The following is a 19,544-nucleotide window of genomic DNA, read 5'->3' on the forward strand; positions in this document are numbered from 1 at the left end:
TTTGACGAAATGACATGTAATATAATCATAATCCTATTGGACAAAATAATAATAATAAAAAACCAAACCAAAACAAAAAACAAATGTCGTTCCGTTCTTAGAGAATTTTTGTAGGAAGCTGAATATATGATATTTGACCTTAAAGTACCGAAAACAGTGTTGGGCGTTCAATATAGAATACATGAGCCATTGAAGTCTTGAAACCTGGACTGTGTTTAAGTAAAACCAAAGTGTTCTAAATTCTAATTATGGAATCCCAAACGGATTCCTCACGGTTTAATTCCATGTGGGACCCCGTTTATAAACTACAAGTGTATATTATTTGGTATGTAAGCGTGAACGGTTCTGTAAAGCTAGAAGAAACCACACTGATCTATTATAAGCGCCCAGGAAACCACTTATTTTATTAAATCTTCCAAAGGTGAACAGAGGGCTGTCTGTTAGGCGGGTTGTGATGGAATCATATTGATTCGTGCGGATGATAAATATTGCGTCGCATGCAGTACACCGCCGACTATCCTTTTGCAAGGTTTGTGTGCATGACGTTCACCGCTCCTACTGCTAACACCAGAGCTTCATCCACAGCATGCATTCTGTTTAGAGTACTGTATACCAGCATGTGTCTAATATATTTGACATGCCCAGGTATTTTAGGAGCAGGTCCATCTGACCGCTTGATAAATGCAAACACCTTGAAAAGATAAAGTAAATCAAACGTCTGCTGCTATTCTGGCTACTGGCATTTAATGACCCTCCATTTAGGTTCCTGTTGTAAATGGCGCCGCTGCTTGTTGCAGGGAAAAAACAAATCGTCCTGCCTCTCTTTTGTTTATAGCTTTTGAGATACATGGTGCGACTATGACTCTTCCTTTCCCCCGGTTATCATTTAACGTTTGATGCTTTTGTATAGTTGTTTGGTTAGGACCCTCATCTCCAATATTCAAATCCCTTTACAGCTTATACATGCAGTAATTGCGATGGGAAGGCGTCCCGATGCATAGGAAGGCAGTCCAGATATTTTACCCATAGACAAAAAAAAATAAAAAATAAAAAATATTGTGCACAGTAGAGTTAATAAAGACCACAAGCTGTGCTCTTCGTGCGGCTGCACATCTACTGATCACTAACTTATACAAAGGGAAGAACGCTTCATTATGTCTATTTTTACTGTCTGATGGTCGTGTGGTGTTGCGTTTGGGGGATACGTCTATTATATGATAATGAGTGTTTTTTGCGTATGACTCCTCCCATGTGGATGATGTCTATATCTATCTCTCTATCTATCTATCTATCTATCTATCTATCTATATATATATATATATATATATATATATATATATATATATATATATATTATATATATACCTATATGCACCCAAATATGTGATGTAGTAAAAAAAAATAAACTATTTTAATACAAGCGCCGCAAGAAAGACTATTACTAGCCCGTGTTATCCAATTCCCAGGTGTCTTCTACATAATGGAAAAAAAAGAAAACACGGTTTTGAGCACTTTCAACAATTCAGTAGGTCATAATTCCCATGGTTGCGTTAGACAACCGAACGCATTCACGATTACTGTGTGGGTGGTGCCTCGTGTGTGTATTGCTGCTTGAATACAGGCGCAGACTGCAGGGCGAGCCCCCCACGCCACCCCCCCCCCCCCCCCCCCCCCCCCCCCCCCCACCACCCCACCCCCCCCCCCCCCCCCCCCCCCCCCCGCTCCCGCCCCCCCCCCCCCACCCCGCTCATCCCTCCCCCCCCCCCCCCCGACCCACTTCGAGGGGGAGGGGCACCGCTGATCCTCCCCAGACCCCCTCGAGCACAAGAGTGTTGCACTGGCTGATGAAAACAGAATTGCCCCTCGGAGACGCCACGAGTAGAATACTACTGGGCATACAGTGTAGTTAATTCAGTACAGAGGTTGTATGTGATCCGAGAGCACTATCGAGACACTGGCTTCCACCAATGCATACTGTCCAGATTACCTAGGGCTTGGTTTCCTCACCAACCAGCAGTTTTTCACAGCCGACACGGCAGCTGCATTATATCAGCGCTGTAACATCGTGAGCAGCAGCAGCTGCTTCGACACAGGGGCACTGCGAGTCTGCAGCTGCACGAGTGACTACGGAATCAGTGTGCTGGAAGCCGAAGCTTATCATTAAAAAAAAAAAAAAAAATTCTAAAGGATTCCAATTGTAGTTTTTTTTTATCCACCCACGGGACCTCCTTCATCAAGCTTTGTGTCGCTCGATTTCAGGTACACAAAATCTTCTGTAGAATTAGTAACAGTGCAATAGTATGTGTGTGCTTTCTTCAACTTAATCTATGCAGTAGCAACCGGCGCTGTTTCAAAGCAGCGATCAACCCCCCCCATATTGCAAAACAGACGGAAGGATACTCCGAATGCGCTTTGTAGCACACACCGGATCTAGATGCACACCTGTGGAACTACCACTGTATCTATATATAATGAAACGAAGCTCGGAATTCCAATTTCTCCACGGTGTACATTAATTTCTGGGGAACCGACTTCGGTGAAATTTCCATAAACTTTGATAAAAAAAAAAAAAAAAAAAAAAAAAAAACGGAATGTTAAAGGCTCAGGAAGAAAAACAAATCCTAAGCATCGTTTTTGAAACATATAGTTTGGATCTTCTCAACAATTCTGTTTTTTTCTTTCCGGCGGTGGCAGAGTGGAGTGTGAAGAACGGACTATTTTCACAAATCATTTGCAAGATGTGTGTGCATGATGTTCTCCGCTCCCACTTCTAGCACTAGAGCTACATTCTGGAATAACAGAAGTGGCAACAGGGCTTGAAGTACTGTATAACAGTATTGTACGTGTCTAATGCATTTGATTTGACATCGACATCTGCAGAGCTGAAACCAATGACTTACTAGTCTAGTTCAGCTTCAGCGGGGGAGTGCGCTCTGCTAACATCAATCATTTCTCACTGCCAGTCAATCTCAGCATTACAAGATTAAGTACAGCAGCTTGATAGAGGATTTCATATAGTAAACCGTAAAGGGCTAATTTTCAGCATCGTAAGCCAGGAGCTCTGAAGGAACGCTGCACTTAAAAAAAAAAAGAAACAACAGAACACGCTCATTTCAGTCGAGTTTCAGCACCACTGCTTCGTGGACAGCGCATCTCATTTTTGTTTTTTGTTGTTTTTCATTTTTTTCACAATAATCTCTGGCCCATTTTATAGCGGGATGTTCGTTTGGACATGCATTCAACTGGCTGACATAGAAGAGGGCAGAACGTATGACTGAAACAAAAGCATATACATTCAAACAAAGCCACAAGTTTTTCGCTTCAGCATCTTTCCGCATTGAGAAGGCAGAGGGGCACTGCAAACGGCTTGAGCAAGGCGGGCTTCTATACTGACTGGAACGCTGATGAATTGTAAGACGGGAGAGGGAACGTATTGTCAATGCATTCGCCCCAGTGCTGCTCATTCACGACTGTAGCATCATCCCTGGAATTTTGGATTGCCTGACATGACCCCCCCCCCCCCCCCCAAGGAATTCGTATCAGAGGTATGATATCATTCCCTTATTATATGCACTATACTTTATCAAAATGCATGACAAACTAATATGTAGCATATGTTCAAAATATTGCAGATTATCCTGATTAAATATATCGTTGCATTGCACATTTTGAAAAAGCAGTACGAGGCGTCTATTCTATATCATTGTGGAATGAGTATTTTAAGCAGTAATACAATAGTAAGAACAGCTATACAGCGGTGTTTATTAGCAGGATAGGAAACCCGCACCTGGGCTAGTCTGATGCACCGGTAAAGGATGCTAATTTATTTTCCTTCTGATTCTCGGAAACGCTGCATCACTTACATGCAGAGGTCTGCGGGTCCCCTGATACGAAGCAGCAGAGCATAATCTTTTAATTTGTGAATGCTCATAGTTTAAGCAGGCCATCGTATACTGCTGTTCAAGGATGTGATCCTGCATGGGATTACCTCAGCAGCGTTACATAATGTGAAACAACGTATCTATTGCATGGGATTAGTTGTGGATTAAGCAGTCTACATATCCAGCTTTTTTTAAAATTGATCTTTTGCCTTAGTCGAAACTTTTTCACTGGACCATTTCACAATGTTTGGAGTGTTTCCTTGCCAGTTAGCGTTTCCAATCCAGTTGTTCGTGTTCATTTGTAATTGTTTTTAAAATCAAATTGCACGCTGAACAGTTCTGGAAGTATATAACTGCGCGCGCTGTTGCAGAGACAATTGAAATCCTACAATGGAACTGAAGGCGCCCTGATAGTTTTTACTCAACACCAACCACCCCCCCTTCCCCCCCTCCCGGTTTGGATATATTCCGGCTATTTTTGATAAAGCAATTTAAAATTTTCATTTAGATGAGCTATTCCCGGGAACCCAATAGATTATTCTCCTCTTTCATTCTCTCCTTTTCAATTCGAGCTACTCCTATCGCCGCAATTAATCCGTGCACACACCAGCAAACCAGGCGAAGCAAAAGAACTGCATCTTTTCATTTTTAAACACACTGGTTTATCTCTGACAGAATAGCAGTATTCGCAGCCTCGTTTACCGCGGGGTATTCTTTGGTATGCAACATGCTTGGCTTGGCTTGCCAAAGCAACCGTAAGGAGCAGCACACCGTAAGTAATGAACACAGAAATCAACAGGAGCCAGTGGAGCACCGCTCACTTTCTCGCCCTCTGGAGTCAGAAATTGACTCAACAGTTTATTTATGTATTGTAAACATCTTGTTTAAAAAGTTGTTATTTTATTGCATTTGATTACCTCAGGTCTTCAGTCAGGTACTCGAGTTGGGGAAGCTGTTTATGTAAAATAATAATAATAATAATAATAATAATAATAATAATAATAATAATAATAATATAATAATAATAATAATAATAATAATAATAATAATAATAATAATGACATATTCATCATTCTTACTATTGCAAAATCGATGCATATATTCAGTCTTCACATTACGTTGTGCACGTATTATAGGCAGTGTGCTGGTAAACGCGCCAGTTCCCACCAGCATTTTGGTAATGAAGTGTAACACGTATATAAGTTTAATTTGCATTACCCCTGTTAAAAAAAAAAAAAAAAAAAAAACACTGGGACTTTACTATCAATTAAAAATGAAAGGGAAGCTTGTGGCAAATTTCTTTTAAAAAACCAGAGCAGTAAAAATAGAGTGCAAGAAAAAAATAAACCCTATATCTAGCAAAGCTGGGGTCACATATACTTATAATGCCAGTTAGTTTGTTCAATTACAATTACAATTACACAGGTGTAATTAATTACATTGTAACTGTGATAAATTACATTGTAACGGCAATGAATTACATTGTAACTGCAATGAATTACATTGTAACTGCAATGAATTACATTGTAACTGCAATGAATTACATTGTAACGTAAATTAATTACACTGTAACGTAAATTAATTACATTGTGCAGCTCAGGTGTGTCTTTCTAAACTCACAGTCAAACCAGCAATAGTTCAAACTGCAGTGCAGTGGGAGACTTGTTCTCACCCCTCTGCATGCACCTTGTTTAATAGACAGAGTGCAGCACTAATAGATGCTATCTTTGCAATCGCTGTTGAGTTCACAGCAGTGAACTGTAGTCACTTAGAGAGCTTCTGTCTCTCTCTCTCCCTCTCTCTCTCCCTCTCTCCCTCTCTCTCTTCCTCCCCCTCTCCATCCCCCTCTCTGTTTCTCTCTCTCTCCCTCTTCCTCCCTCCCTCCCTCTCACTCCCTTTCTTTCTCTGTTTTTCTCCCTCTCTGTTTCTCTCTGCATCTTTCTTTCTCTCTCTGTTTCTCTTTGAAGAGAGCTGATTCTTCACCAGCGAGTATATGCACGTACTGTATATATGGGCATCCACACCATCTGCTGGTATTACAGTGTTTCTGGACAATGCAGACAGTTATCAGAATTTACTGTTGGAATGCAAAGCCCATCATCTCTGTATTGGATCAGCTGTAGTCAGGGCAGTGCAGTCACTTCCAGGGCAGGCAGCATGCTTGCTATGTGCATAGCTGATCAATGCAACACAGCCCAGTGATCTCTGCAAATCATAGCTCGGTCACTCCAAATGGAGGTTTACATTCCAACTATGGGTACATTGTTACAGTAATCAGTTCCAAAGAGTAGCAGTGAATATATATTTAAAAACAATGAAGTGCATATGCCTTATCATAAACTTTTGGAAAGGATGGTTCCTCGTGTGTAATATCTATGTGGCTGGAGTAAACAACTCCTTTTTCTCTAAAGCATTTTCCTTTTCTTTAAAGTCTTTTTCTTAAAGCACCCGCCCCCCTTACTCATCATAAAAATACGTGTTTTAAGTTCATTTTGAGGCATTAAAGAAAGTTTGATAATCATAAACGGATTCTTGACTGTTTCTTCTCAGCCAATGTGCAAGTCGTGCTCTGTATTTGTGGTCCTAGAGATTTTGAAGCTCATCTCACCACCAGGGAACAGAATCTGTTACTGCAATGCATCTCACAGCACTGCCCAGCCACACCTGCAAGCCTTTATTTAAACTGTCAAGCAGAATAAGGCCCATGGGGTGTTTGAATGTGTTGGTTGTTGCGGTGTGTGTGTGTGTGTGTGTGTGTGTGTGTGTGTGTGTGTGTGTGTGTGTGTGTGTGTGTGTGTGTGTCTGTACACAGCACGGGAAACTCTGAGACACATCATGTCTTATTTTGTAAATGAGCTCCTCGGGGGCTGCAGGAATCTTGACTCCACTGCATCAGTCATCCTAACACCAGTTATTACCTGCGCTACAGCAGTTAACACTCAGCTATTTACAATAAAGAAACACATTGCTGAAGCAATCAGCTGATAATGAGACGGGCCATTGAGAACATTGAAGGAAAAAGGGTTTATATGTAAAACATTTTGAAAACCGGAACAATGAACAGACATATACAGCACATACAGGGCTGGACAGAAAATTAGACCCCCCCCCCCCATGGTCTGTAGCATGTACTTCAGTTTAAACACTGTGCCTCTGGTCTCCTGGTTCCATGACACCACGACTAACAGACACTTTTTGATAGAGGGCCAGTAGTGGCTTTTCAGTTGGCATATGCTTACGAATCAGGAAATGCAGAACATTTAGCAGTTCCAAAAACTCGTTGTAAACCAGCTGGAAAAGGAGCTTTTTGCTGTTGTGCTCCTCGTTTGTGGAACTCTAGTAGGCAGGTTGAAACACTGGATTCTTTTACGTCGAAATATTGAAAACGTTCTTTGCTTTAACATGCGTTTGTATAGCTGGCTGTAGCTGGAGTGTGTTGTACACGTGAGCTCTCTTGCCTTGTTTTTAATTTTGTACAGCGCTCTGAGATGCCATGGTGTGAAATGCGCTATATAAAAACACATTTGTATTGGATTGGCTTGTATCCATAGCTAAACAAATTACAGAGAAGAGGCCATTCAGCCCATCAAGGCTTGTCCCTCCTCAGCAGACAAATTGTCACTGCTAAGAGGTATCTAGTTTAATAGGAAAGGATCTTCTTGAGCATTGCTGGTGTTTTAGATGCTCCTTCTTCCCATCCATGCCTGGTGGCCATTGGTGGATCTCCACCCCAGTGACAGGATTGTGTCAAGGGTGTCCAGTATTGTGGACAAACTGTATCGTTCATTGCTGCACACGAACAGCCACCTCATTAAGTAAAATACTATATTGCACATTACATTTCAGAGAAGCCTAATTTCACACTTCATTATCTACATTCTGTTTTGCAAATCTACAGGAAGCAATGTGTTATAAATACATGTAGCATCAAAAAAACAAAAAACTATATATATATATAAATGTTAATTTAGTCAGAGTGAAATTATTTACAACTGTGTGCAAATTGTTTTTTTTTTTTTTAATTGATTTATTTTTAGCTCAGTCTGAGGATTGTTTTAGGCCAATTTCAGAAGCTGACTAATTTGTTTTCTATATTTGATTGGCTGTTTTCCTGTTTTCTGTGCTTAATTTGCTATGGTTTGTAGTTTACCGGGGAATAGCTGCGGGGTTTGTGATAACTGCAATAACGGAGACACAGAGTGAACGGGCACTAGACCTGCAATGAGCTAACAGTCCATTATTCTGTCCGTTCCACAATATTGGGATTATATGTCAGTTGCTGTTCTGGCATCCTTTTTAATTTTACGTGATCTTAGCTAACTATAAACTCAGACAGGAAGTAGCTCCTCTCCACCTGGAAATGCAACATAGAACAGCCTCTTGTAAATCTATTAAGAGCCTTAATCAATCTCCCGAGCCCAGCCAAACCTTATTATCAGGCCATACGGTAGGGAAATGTATCTTAAAAACGAATGGGGCTGCACAGGATTCGATATACTTGGAAAGTGTTCACCTGCACCATGGCAAAGCTGCCACCCTTCCCTGGCACGTCACCTCTGGCTGTGGAGCAGTAACCAGGCAGAAAATCCAGGGAAGGAAACATGGTTCCTCCTGTGCTCTCTGGCTCTGCTAGAGCTGATTCCCATTAATATTTCACAGTAGCACTGCACTGATTTTTATGCAAACATATTCTCTACTAACACAAATGGATGCAATATGCTGTGCTAGTATTTTGTAAGCAGCACAGCAGCTAAGGGGTGGGGTGGGAGGTGAGGTTCAATAACAGTCAAAATGAAATACAGCACTGCTATTTTATATATATATAAGTAAATCAACCAACATCTTTTATTTTGAAAAAAAAAAAATCAGAATAATTGTGACAGGTCCCTTGAGAATTACCATTGGAATAATATTTTAATACCAGTACGTTACCTTGAAGTATCCCAAGCAGAGTCCTAGGCTAGCGCTGTGTTACCTTTCTACTAAAGCACCCACGTGCTACTCTTGTCATTTAGTACAGAATGTGTGCCGTGGCACTTTCATTGAAGATAATTCCTTAAACATCATTTGGAGGTTATATTTGATTCCTGTTTGTTTTGAGGCTTATACACTACCCGTATTTAAAAAAAAAATACAAAAGTGTCTTTTTATCATCTTTGAAACCTCGACAAATCTTTTCTTTCTCTGTCAGATGCTCAGAAGTCACGTCAGGCTTTTGTTTAGTTTAGACTTGAGTATTGCAATGCTTTATTCGCTGGACTTCTGGGTCCTTCCTTGTCACGTATGCAGCTTGTTCAGAATGCAGCTGCTATGGGTCTCACTAGAGCACAGAAACAGGCTCATATGACTCCTGTACTGGCTTCCCTGCACCGGCTTCCAGTGCGTTTTAGAATTGATTTTAAAATCTTACTATTGACATATTAAGCACTGAATGATCTTGGCACTGGATTCCCTAAGAGAGATTCTGTCCTCATATAAAGCCCTGTGCACTTTAAGGTCAGCTAACTCTGAGCTTTTGTGCCTCCCAAAGATGAAATTGAATCGTACAGGAGAAAGCAGGTTTAGTTATACTGCCCCCAGATATTGGACCTCCCTGCCCTTTTCTATTAGAGACGTCTATTTTATATCCTTATCTCTGTGTTTTCAGACATTGTGTTTTATCTATCGTTCTTGTTAATTTCTTGTTTTCTTCAATTGTTTCGTTTAGATTTTTTTTCGTTGTTATAATAATGATTTACTATTCGATACTACTTCTTGATATGGCATAGTTTTGTATCTTTCCCTGACATGTAAAGCGCTTTGAGATGCTGTGGTATAAAATGTGCACTATAAATAAAACCCATTGAATTAAATTGAAAGTTGTCCGACTACCTTGGGATCTCCGAATTGTCACTACAATGCTCTTAACGTAATCCAGATCGGAAACAGGCAGATTAGGTTCCAGTTTTCAATGTAAGGAGAAATAAAGAGTTCAGGGTAATGGTCTTTATTTCCTGTTTTAATTTTGTTTTCTGTGTCTGTAGGAGTCAAGGAGAGCATCATTTATTGCCACTACAGCTGCTTCACAAAGACCTGCAAGAAGATCTATAGCAGCTCATTACATTTAAAAGCATGCATGTCCTGCCTCTGCTCCTTGCGACTTACAGATAATTAGATTTCATTATTTACTTATTAATCATGATTAATAATGGATGGTGGCAGCGCAGGCAAGTTCTTTACTAACGTCTGCCTGCAAGCAGGGGAATGGTAATTTTTATAGCCCACCACCACAAATAAATGAGCCCCAGTTTTTAATCACAGCGCACACCCTCGTCCTTTGAGGGTTCATTTAGGAAATGGATTAAGATGCACTTCAAAACCGCTGTCTCAGCCGAGAAGAAAGGAATGCTAAACAGGGACAAGCTTTTATTTTTGGCAATGTTTTTAAAAGTTTGTATTGGAATTCCATTGTACCGGAGCATCACAGGCAGATCCTTCATGCAATAAGGATAAGATTTCATTTGTAGCATTTCCCGTTAAGTTTTCAGACCCGTGGAATGTAAAGCACCTCTGTGTGGTCCCATTAGAGCTGTCAGAGTCATGTCTAACCCCTTAGTACATCTGCTACACCAGAGAAGCAGAGAGTTGCAGGGGGTGCAGATTAATTGTTACACTCTGGTGTACCCAGTGTACTTATGGTGCTAGACAAGATTTTGAGAGCACAATTATTAAGGGTACAGGGGTGCTGTGAAAGCCACTAAAAGTAATCTTGCAATTGTGCTCGTAGCGTTTTCATCTTATCCCGTGAGATTTTATAAGCAAGGTTGGACTAAATTGCACCTCTTCCAATTTCCCCAAAAATCGGCATTATAATCTGGGACGAAAAAATAACGAGCAGAGCTGTGATGTTTGCTGGTGCAAACTACGCTGCCGCCTTTCCATCTCTAGGGGGCGCTGTCTCACAGTAGCTGTAAAGCACCTTGAGACCGCTCATGTCATATAAAGTCAAGCTCTGCTTTACTTCTGCAGTGAAATATGAAATAATAATGGTAATGCAATATAAGCACAATGCAGTGCCGCTCGCAGATTTTAAATAAAACGCTGCGCCTGGGTAACAGTTGGTCACATGGCATGATTGCAGTGGGATCATTTGAATTGAGTTTGAACTAGGACATGTGAAGTGATTGAACAGCAGGAAACAGCTGCAAACTTCTCTTTGATAGCATTGCCTTTGAAATATCTGCAAATTCCAAGCATCAAATACAATCGAAATATCTTCGGAAGAAGAAAAGGAGGAACAGTAATGATATTACCTCTACTGAGAGCACTCCCGAACTCTCATTTAATAAGATGATCCATTCAGTAGGCTGCTTTATATTAGAAGTCGTTTCTTTCACAACGCAATTCATTATAAAACATTGTTAATATTTAATCTAGATTATATTAGCATGTGAATAAGGCTTGCTAATTTATTAATCATGCTGCGTGCCTGAAAATAAATAAGTCATGTTTGTAGATACACATTTACAAAGCAAATGGCACAGGCTGTGAATTATTTATTTAATAATTGCTAGTAAATCATCTGTAAATGATACCTCACTGTAATAGCGTCCTGTGGAGATATGTAGGCAGAGTAATTGTTCTGTCTGTTTACAAACTAAGACGCCCAGTGCTCAAGTTAGGATGAGCGGAGAGTGAATCTCAGTCAGCCTGGGTGGTGGGGTCCTCTACTGTTACACAGCTTGCTGTTAAGTTACTGTAGTCTTGCTGTGATGATTGCAGTCTTGCTGGATGATTCTTATTGCAATTATCCAAATATTGTACATTTGTATTTTTTAATAAGTCAGTATTATTGAGTTCAGGAGCTCTTTGGTTCTAGCTGCCTGCTATAAACATATGTAACATAGACCAGCCAAAACATCTTTCCTCTGTATTGCCAGAGAAGCAAAAGCAAACTTGGATCAAAGCAGCAGATGCTATCTAGCCAGTGGTGTAGCCATCGTTCCAGTGCTATTTCTATAGCAGCAGTGGTGTAGTTGAGGCTGAAATCGCAAAATAGGCAAGCTGAGTTGCTCACTTCTCCCGCACAACTGTCTCGTTCTTCTTGATGGAATGAAAGGAGCATTTGGAGCTTCTTGTATTGCAAACTACTTCTTCAGGAAGGCTGCAAATGCTGACGAAGGTGACAGCAGCAGAGCGTCGACTGCGACTCTGGACCACAAAAGCGAACGAAGCCACTGACACACACAGCCGCGGAAATAAAGCAAAGCGTTCAGACAAGATGGAGAAAGACACTTTGTTGAAATACTTGTAGAAATAAGCTAGATGGATTATTAGAGGTGTTACTAGGAGTTCAATGTAATACACAAATAAAATGAGAATTTGTTTAATAGTTCTTGTTTAAGAAATCTATATTTTAGTGGCGTTCCGGCATCTTCAGATTCAGGACTACACCACTGCATGTACAGTAATTAACTACTGATTTCAATTGGTACTGCTGGGGGAACGTAAACCAACTGCATAGTCAACAAAGTCTGGTATCTGAAGAGATAGCATTCACAGGAGGGTGGCAAATTGCCAGTGGTTCCTTGGGAACTGCCCATTGCATGCCTGCTGGCCTGCTGTTGAATTTGGTGTGGCAGGACCAATGAAATATGTCCCCAGGGGTGTACAGGCAGGCAATGATATAGAGGCCAGTCACGGCTGGAACAGCTGTTGATATTTCCTGACGGCTGACGCGCACACACCAGGAATCACTCTTCAATCCTCACTGTCCCCTCAGCTGCACCTTGCTGCTCAGGGGGCAGAGCGAAGTTAACATGATTAGTAACCAGGCGCTGCATCCCGCTGAAGTAATGAATGAATTGCTGGCCAAATATTTCCTTCTGATTTCTAAAAGGCTTGGATGCTAAGTGTTCAGTAAACAGCTTGTGCTGCGCTGAGTGGTTCACAGATATACTTGCACATCTTGTTCTGCTTTCAGCTTTTTATATAGTCAAGGACTTCTCCCTTTTCATTTTCAATACACCCTGTTGTTTACCAAGGTTACTGCAAAATGTCACATGGCGTAAGTCGGAGGAGTGCGGTTAAGCAAAGCCAATGCATAGGAAAAGCGAGGTAGTCTGCAAACAAACAGTGCAAACTGGACAATGGTTGACTTCACACTAGGGCAGGGTAAATAGTCTGCTTTTCTCACCCAGGAGAACAAAATCAATTCCTAATCTATCTGTATAGTAAATACAAATAAGGAAGTTTTTTTAAAAAGGAAATAATGCCAGTGTTGGGATCCTTTTGAGTAGATTCTCATTGGAGAAATGGTGACCCCTCTCACCCAGGCATTTCCTCAGTTCATTCATCTTCTGATCAATGGTCACACCAAAACTACTAACAGCTTGATAGAGTGCTTTGTTTGGCTGCCAATATGCAGTCTGCTCTGACATCAAACGCCAGATTACAGTGGTGCGAGAGAGAAGGTTATACTGCTGACATGGGCTCAAAGAGTTGCTATTTAATAGAGCAGACCATGCCTTTCAAATTGCATTTGGTAAATCTGCAGCCTGAGAGGGGAAAGTCTTCTGTGGAGGGGATTTCTCTCGCTCCCCCTCTCCTTTGCCATCTTCCTTCAACTCCCCTGTACATTTAGCTTTTTCTCCTCTCAAAGATTTCCATGGTTTACCACCCCTTCACTATTAGATACTAGAGTAGCATTGCTACTCTATTCTTTCACAGTGGAATCCATCAGGGTCAGTGAACATTCCCCAGTGAATTCCGGATTCCATTATGAGATCTGTGAGTTTATTACTGTGTAATATCAGTGCAACATACCATGTGTTTGCATGGGTAACACCACACCACAACCTCTGTGACACCAGTGTGAAACAGCTTTAACATGTTTTAAAGGTTAGCTATGAAAATGAGCACTACATGCCATACAGAATTGCAGTAGAATCTATTCTATTATTTAAAGCACAGGCCTCTCTGTTCTCCCAAACCACAGGTCATCGTGTCAGACTGGCATGATGGAGCTGCAGGACGTGCACACGATTGCATCAGCGTGTATGAGCTTGCATACAGATTTCATGAATAATTCATTCCTGGTACAGTACCACCATGCATTGTTTGTTTATCCATTATGCAATTCAAAAACAGTATGTAGCCCTGTAATGAACCATGCTGAATATATTGGTTGTAATAGGCTACTGTTGGAAAAATACAACATGCTGTAAGTTGCATGATGACAGCACGACCCAGGTGGCATTGATTAAGAGTGCATTAGAAACAGTCTGCACCCTAGTCAACTGAACTCTACCCCTAGAGGCTATAATAGCAACATACTAATGGTTTGCAAGGTGCCAAACATTCATTATCCATAGCTGATGATCCATAAAGCAATTGTATAGCTTTATATTGTGGTGCAGGCATGCCCATGCAATAACATTGGTTTTTTATAACTTTCCTGTTTCCTGCTCTGACATGGTAGCTAGTGGTGGACGCTTGTTATTACATGGGTATAGTCTGTAATTACATCTGGTAACAAGAGAGTTGCATTGGGAATTACAATGTAATGTAATGAGATGACCACTCCGTACCCTTTTTGCACACACTGCAGAAATGAAAGATTTGGTCAAGGAAAAATATCAAGAGGTGCATTTGCTGTGTTGATGACAAACGAGCAATTCCACTGCAAATGAGCCTTTGTGTTATAGTTATATGTTAATGACCCTGATTAGTGGTGGACACTCTAATCTTAGCTCATGTCAGGTAGTTTAAGATTAGTCATAACTGAGTTACTGGTTAGGGTTAGTATCAATTTTCATGAAAAATCTGCTCAAATGGTTGTAAGCTGCTTGCTAAATCTTTGCAATCCATCAGATGAAAAAAACTTCACTTGCTCAAACAAAGAAAAAGACTTGCCTTTTGTTTCATTCGATTAAATTGCATACCACTTCAGCTCCAGACTATTTCAAGTGTTGGAGCGGTGTGTGGAGGGTGCTGATTGGAAATGGATGCTGATTTAAAAGAAACATTTTAAATACATATTTGGGAGACTTGCAGAGTCTCTAGACCTGAGGTCAATTACGCTTGTAGTTGTGCAATTCGTAATTCATTGCAATTACAGTGTAATTCTAATTGTGATAGAACCTTGGCACACCTGGTATAATTCTAATTCTGATTCCAATTCTGATTCCAATTCTAATTGTACCGTATAAATTGATTGGTTACAGTTCAGTTATGCATTTGGTTATCATTTGATCATTATTCTTGCATTTTCAACCCCTTTTGGTGACCCCATTTCTTTGATAAAAATTATATCGACGTTTTTATATTTGTACCTGTGATTATTGGCTATTTAGAAAAACAGAGTAAACATGTTAATTGAGCTGCTTGTGTAACTTTTGTGTAACAAAGCAGATTTGTGATGTGCTCTAAACTTTCAACTTGAGCGTCAGAATTTTACAAACTGACATCTGTTTAGCGTTACCAAGCGCAGCACGACTGGGAAGAAAAAGCTGCCGTGACCTTCTTTTATTGAATATGCCCTGCCTCATTAACTGAGCTCCTTACACAGGCATCAATAATGTACGAGGAAATGTCAATGTGCTGCTTGACCCAGCATCTCTTTAAAGCACCGTTCATCAAACAGGTTAGGAAAACAAGTCTGGGGCAATGAACCTGCTTCTGCAGAAGGAAACAGCGATGGGGATCAGAGCCCAGAGTCCTGCTGTGCTGGGACTGGAAGGCTCAGTGAATGTCTTTGGAGCTGCAGAACAGCAGCAGACACTGTCTGTGTGAAACTGGATTACAAGCCAAATTAATATTGGACTGTGCTGCACCATAACACAGCTAGTGCAGTTAATGCAGGGGGCCGATGATAACACTTTTCATGAAGAGTCTCTAATTACCGTGTATTTACATTGTAGTTACTTAGTAAATACATGTGTGCTTGAACACAATTATAATGTTATTATGCATAGTTACAATGTACTTACTGTGTCAATCTTTTTGCACGATATAACCCTCATCCTAACTCTAACCCTAACCCTAACCCTAACCCGTATCCTAGCCCTTTTTTGATGTAATTATGCACTTACATATATTGTGCAGGCTGCAGCATTCCCTGGGTCTGTGCTGTGACGCAGTGGGGGTGAGTGGTTGTGCTGTGAGGGGATGATGTCTCTTTCCTCAGTACACGATTACACCCAGTGTCCTTGATCCTTTGGGCAATATAGGTCAACCATGCCCCCTGTGTGGACACAACAAGATCAAAGGCAATCTCTGAAGTAGGTCTTGTAGTTTGGGCATGCTTGTAGTGACCTTTCTTTCCTTTATTGATGATGATGCCAGATTTTGCTTGGTACCCTACAGCAACATCAACTTTGACAGACTACGCAAAGGGAATCCATTTTTTTTTGGCGTTAGCACCACTGTCGCTCCTGAGCTGAATCTGTTTTTCTCGTTTTCTTGTCATGTTCAGATTGTTCTAAGTTCCTGGTGTCACGCTGAATGTTGTGAGACACGTCTTGTAATATAACATACCCTAGCAATTCCATTTATATAGCAGCCTTCGTGCACAAGCAAAAAAGAAGCTCTATACTGCAAAAAATATATTGATTGACTTTCAAATAGAACCTGGAATGGAGTTCCTAAGGGAAGGATCTTGACAACGAAATGTTTTTAGCTTGTTAATCGAGCTCTTCCAATTGTCAAAAGACTGTTACTGGCAGATTTTAGAGCTGTTTATAAGTAAGAAGTAACTTGTGCAAACATGGAGGACCAACACCAGCGACAGCCTTATAAACAAGGATCAATGTTACAAATCAATGCAATAATTCAGTGGAAGAACATTGACCTTAAAGCTGTGACACATAGACTTGCTATGTGTAAACATCCTGGCTGCAGCATTTTTAGCCAACTGCAACCTATTCCACGAGACGTCTAGGAGGCCAACAAGGAATTACAATTGCCAACCCCTCAGATTAAAAAAAGAGCTAAACAGTGTGTTAATAAATCCTTTTAAAGACTTGGTTATCCCACCTTCAAAAGCTGAATTCAAAGAGGGAATTTCCAAAGCAGAAAACACACTTGCCAGCCTGGCGTACTGGCCCCTGTGACGGTGGATCAGATTCTGCAGCCCCTCTTTCATCACGACCTTGGATCGCTGCAGAAAGATAGGGGATCCCCTTAGGGGAGGGGAGAGGTCACAGGGCAAGAGGGCTGGCATGCAATCTGGGAGTGCAGGTGTGAAACTCAGCAATGAGAGCCTTGGAAAACAAACCTTTTATTTCCTTTTATTCTTTACTGACTGGAAACCGATTCTATATCCACTCTGGTACTGTACTTCACTGTACTGGACTTCATCTATATACCACCCCACCAAGGTCCTAATCTTTCTACAATCATATTTGAATGTTATACACTATAGAGCCCAATGCATGCTGGCAGCAAGCTGTATTTTACAACACATGACTACACCAGTTCAGTCGGCTCTGGGAATGTGTGCATAGCAATGTGTTTATACTATTTCAATATATTATTACTTTTATATAACAGATATGCTTAGATTCAGCACTAAAGCAAGCAGTCACAGCATAAACTGTGGAGAGAGAGAGAGAGAGAGAGAGAGAGAGAGAGAGAGAGAGAGAGAGAGAGAGAGAGAGAGAGAGACTAAATGATGATTAGGTTTAATACTTTTTTTTCCAAATTTGTACCGAAGATAACAAACCATTATAAAAACACAAGGAGATAATGTTTCTGAAAGTGATGGAAGAGGAAAAAAGGATTGTTTCTGGGATGTTATTGAATTATACACAGTTCAAAACTGCCTTGATACTGTTGCGAAGGCTGCTGAGGGAAATAAGAAACGCGCGTTTGAAATGAGAAACACTGAACCCTGTTCCTGCTGGTAATGATGTGCAGTCAAAGACAGGCTGCCCTGGAACAAGCTCAGGGATGGGCTGGGAATGCACAGACCTTTCTGACAGAGTAAAGAAAACCTCAGATTGAGGCTAAATTACAGAAGCCATAGCTGTGGGCTTGTAGTGACAATTTCACACTCTGAACAAAAGGGTTGAGCTGTTTTAAACAAGAACAGGCACAATGCAGAATGCAATTCCATTCAGTAAAGAAAAAATACAATTCCAAAAAGAGAAAGTAATACCCTGAAGAAACCGTGACCAGACCACTGCAACAACAAACAAGCGGCATTTTACAACATAGCTTGCCATAACACTGTGTTTACGAAATATCAGAATGTTACCACGTGATACACTTTTACCAACGGCTTAAAGCGTTTCACTTGAGTGCCTTCGTAATGCCACAGTCTCTGCACACACAAGAGAGAAAACTAGGACTAGAAATGCTGATTGGAAGGGCTTTTTGATTGCATGGAGATGATACAACCTTTGAGCGGTTACAACCCTAAAAATGCAATATGGTTGTATAACCCCCAAAGCCATAGAGTACAAACCATCCCTTTCTCCCATTCCACTGCCTGTGAGCATTTTTCACTTGTACGGTTTAATATTTCTCATTGTACAAATCAAATAAATGATTCAAGCTTCCAGCTCTCGCAAGTTTGAATTATTTATTGTAACTATTTGTAATTATAGCAGTGCTAGGGCATGTCGATGGCTTACACCCTAGCCAAGCCATGCAGGAGTCTAGCCTTGGACAACCCAATGTTTCCTCTGGTAAGGTAGGGTGGGTAACATTATTAAACTGTATTAAACAGAAAAAACCCCTATGCAGACTCATCAGCATTACCATCAATGGCATCGCGATATTGTGTACCGGCTCTGATATGATTACACGCTGGCTGCTTCTGATATGGAACCACAATAGACTACCAGTGTCAAAATATCACTTCATTTCTTTGTAGATACTTTGTAGAAAAAAAACAGCAAGTAACGTTGCATGAACCAAAAGGGTTGGGAACTTGCTTCCACGCTCCTTAGCGTTTTGCTTTGAAACTGTGCTTCAATCCTGAGATGCAAAAACCTCTTTTAGGCGTGTTGTTTACACTGTTGATCGCTCTGCAGACCCCTTGGATCTGTGTGTAATTTAGTACCCAGGATGCTTCCATAATAATGGAACAAGGGGAAGAACTGCAAGCCCGTTCTGAGCGTGCTTTTCTGATGTCTGCTCTCTTCGGCCCCTTATCAGAGGAGACAGGGGGAAGGAAATCTCAGGGGAGGAGCTGCAGGTATATTCAAATACTGGGTACAGAATTCTTCTGCGAGGAATAAGAGACTGCTTATTGTCTTGTTTTTGAGTGATCGTTAGGAGCAGTGTGACAGCGCCGGAGAGCTGAGGAGGGAGTGTTTAGATGAGCAGGCTGACTGTGCTTAAGGTTTCAGTAGCGCTCATAAAGGAAGTATTGGCGCTTGATGGAAGAGGACCACACCTCTCCGGTAGATTCATAGGATTTGAATTATTCTCAAACGCCAGCAGTAAACACAACCACATTTTGGTGAAGTGGATTTTTACCTGCCCTTGGGCTCACCCCTAACCCCTAATTTGTTATTTTATTGCAAGGTGAATCAATTCTGTTTCCATAATGATCACTCCCTTAGGGTTCAGAGTCTTTTAAAAAAAAAAAAAAAAAAAAAAAAGATGATCCATTGAATAATCGTTATTCAAAGACATAATAGAAATTCCCTAGGCTAATTGTGCCTAGAAAATGGA

At 40.9% G+C, this 19,544-nt stretch overlaps 1 protein-coding gene across 1 annotated transcript in view; it reads left to right on the forward strand.

Annotated features, from left to right (window-relative positions):
• Positions 1-1,856: 1,856 nt before the first annotated feature.
• grm4 (glutamate receptor, metabotropic 4) overlaps positions 1,857-19,544 on the forward strand; it is a 116,284-nt gene continuing 98,596 nt past the window's right edge. The window contains exon 1 of the mRNA XM_041228958.1: positions 1,857-3,545. The gene's annotated coding sequence lies outside the window, so the exon portion shown is untranslated. The remainder of the gene's footprint in view (positions 3,546-19,544) is intronic.

This window comes from Polyodon spathula, chromosome 25 (assembly GCF_017654505.1).
Source record: "Polyodon spathula isolate WHYD16114869_AA chromosome 25, ASM1765450v1, whole genome shotgun sequence".
Lineage (NCBI taxonomy): Eukaryota > Metazoa > Chordata > Actinopteri > Acipenseriformes > Polyodontidae > Polyodon > Polyodon spathula.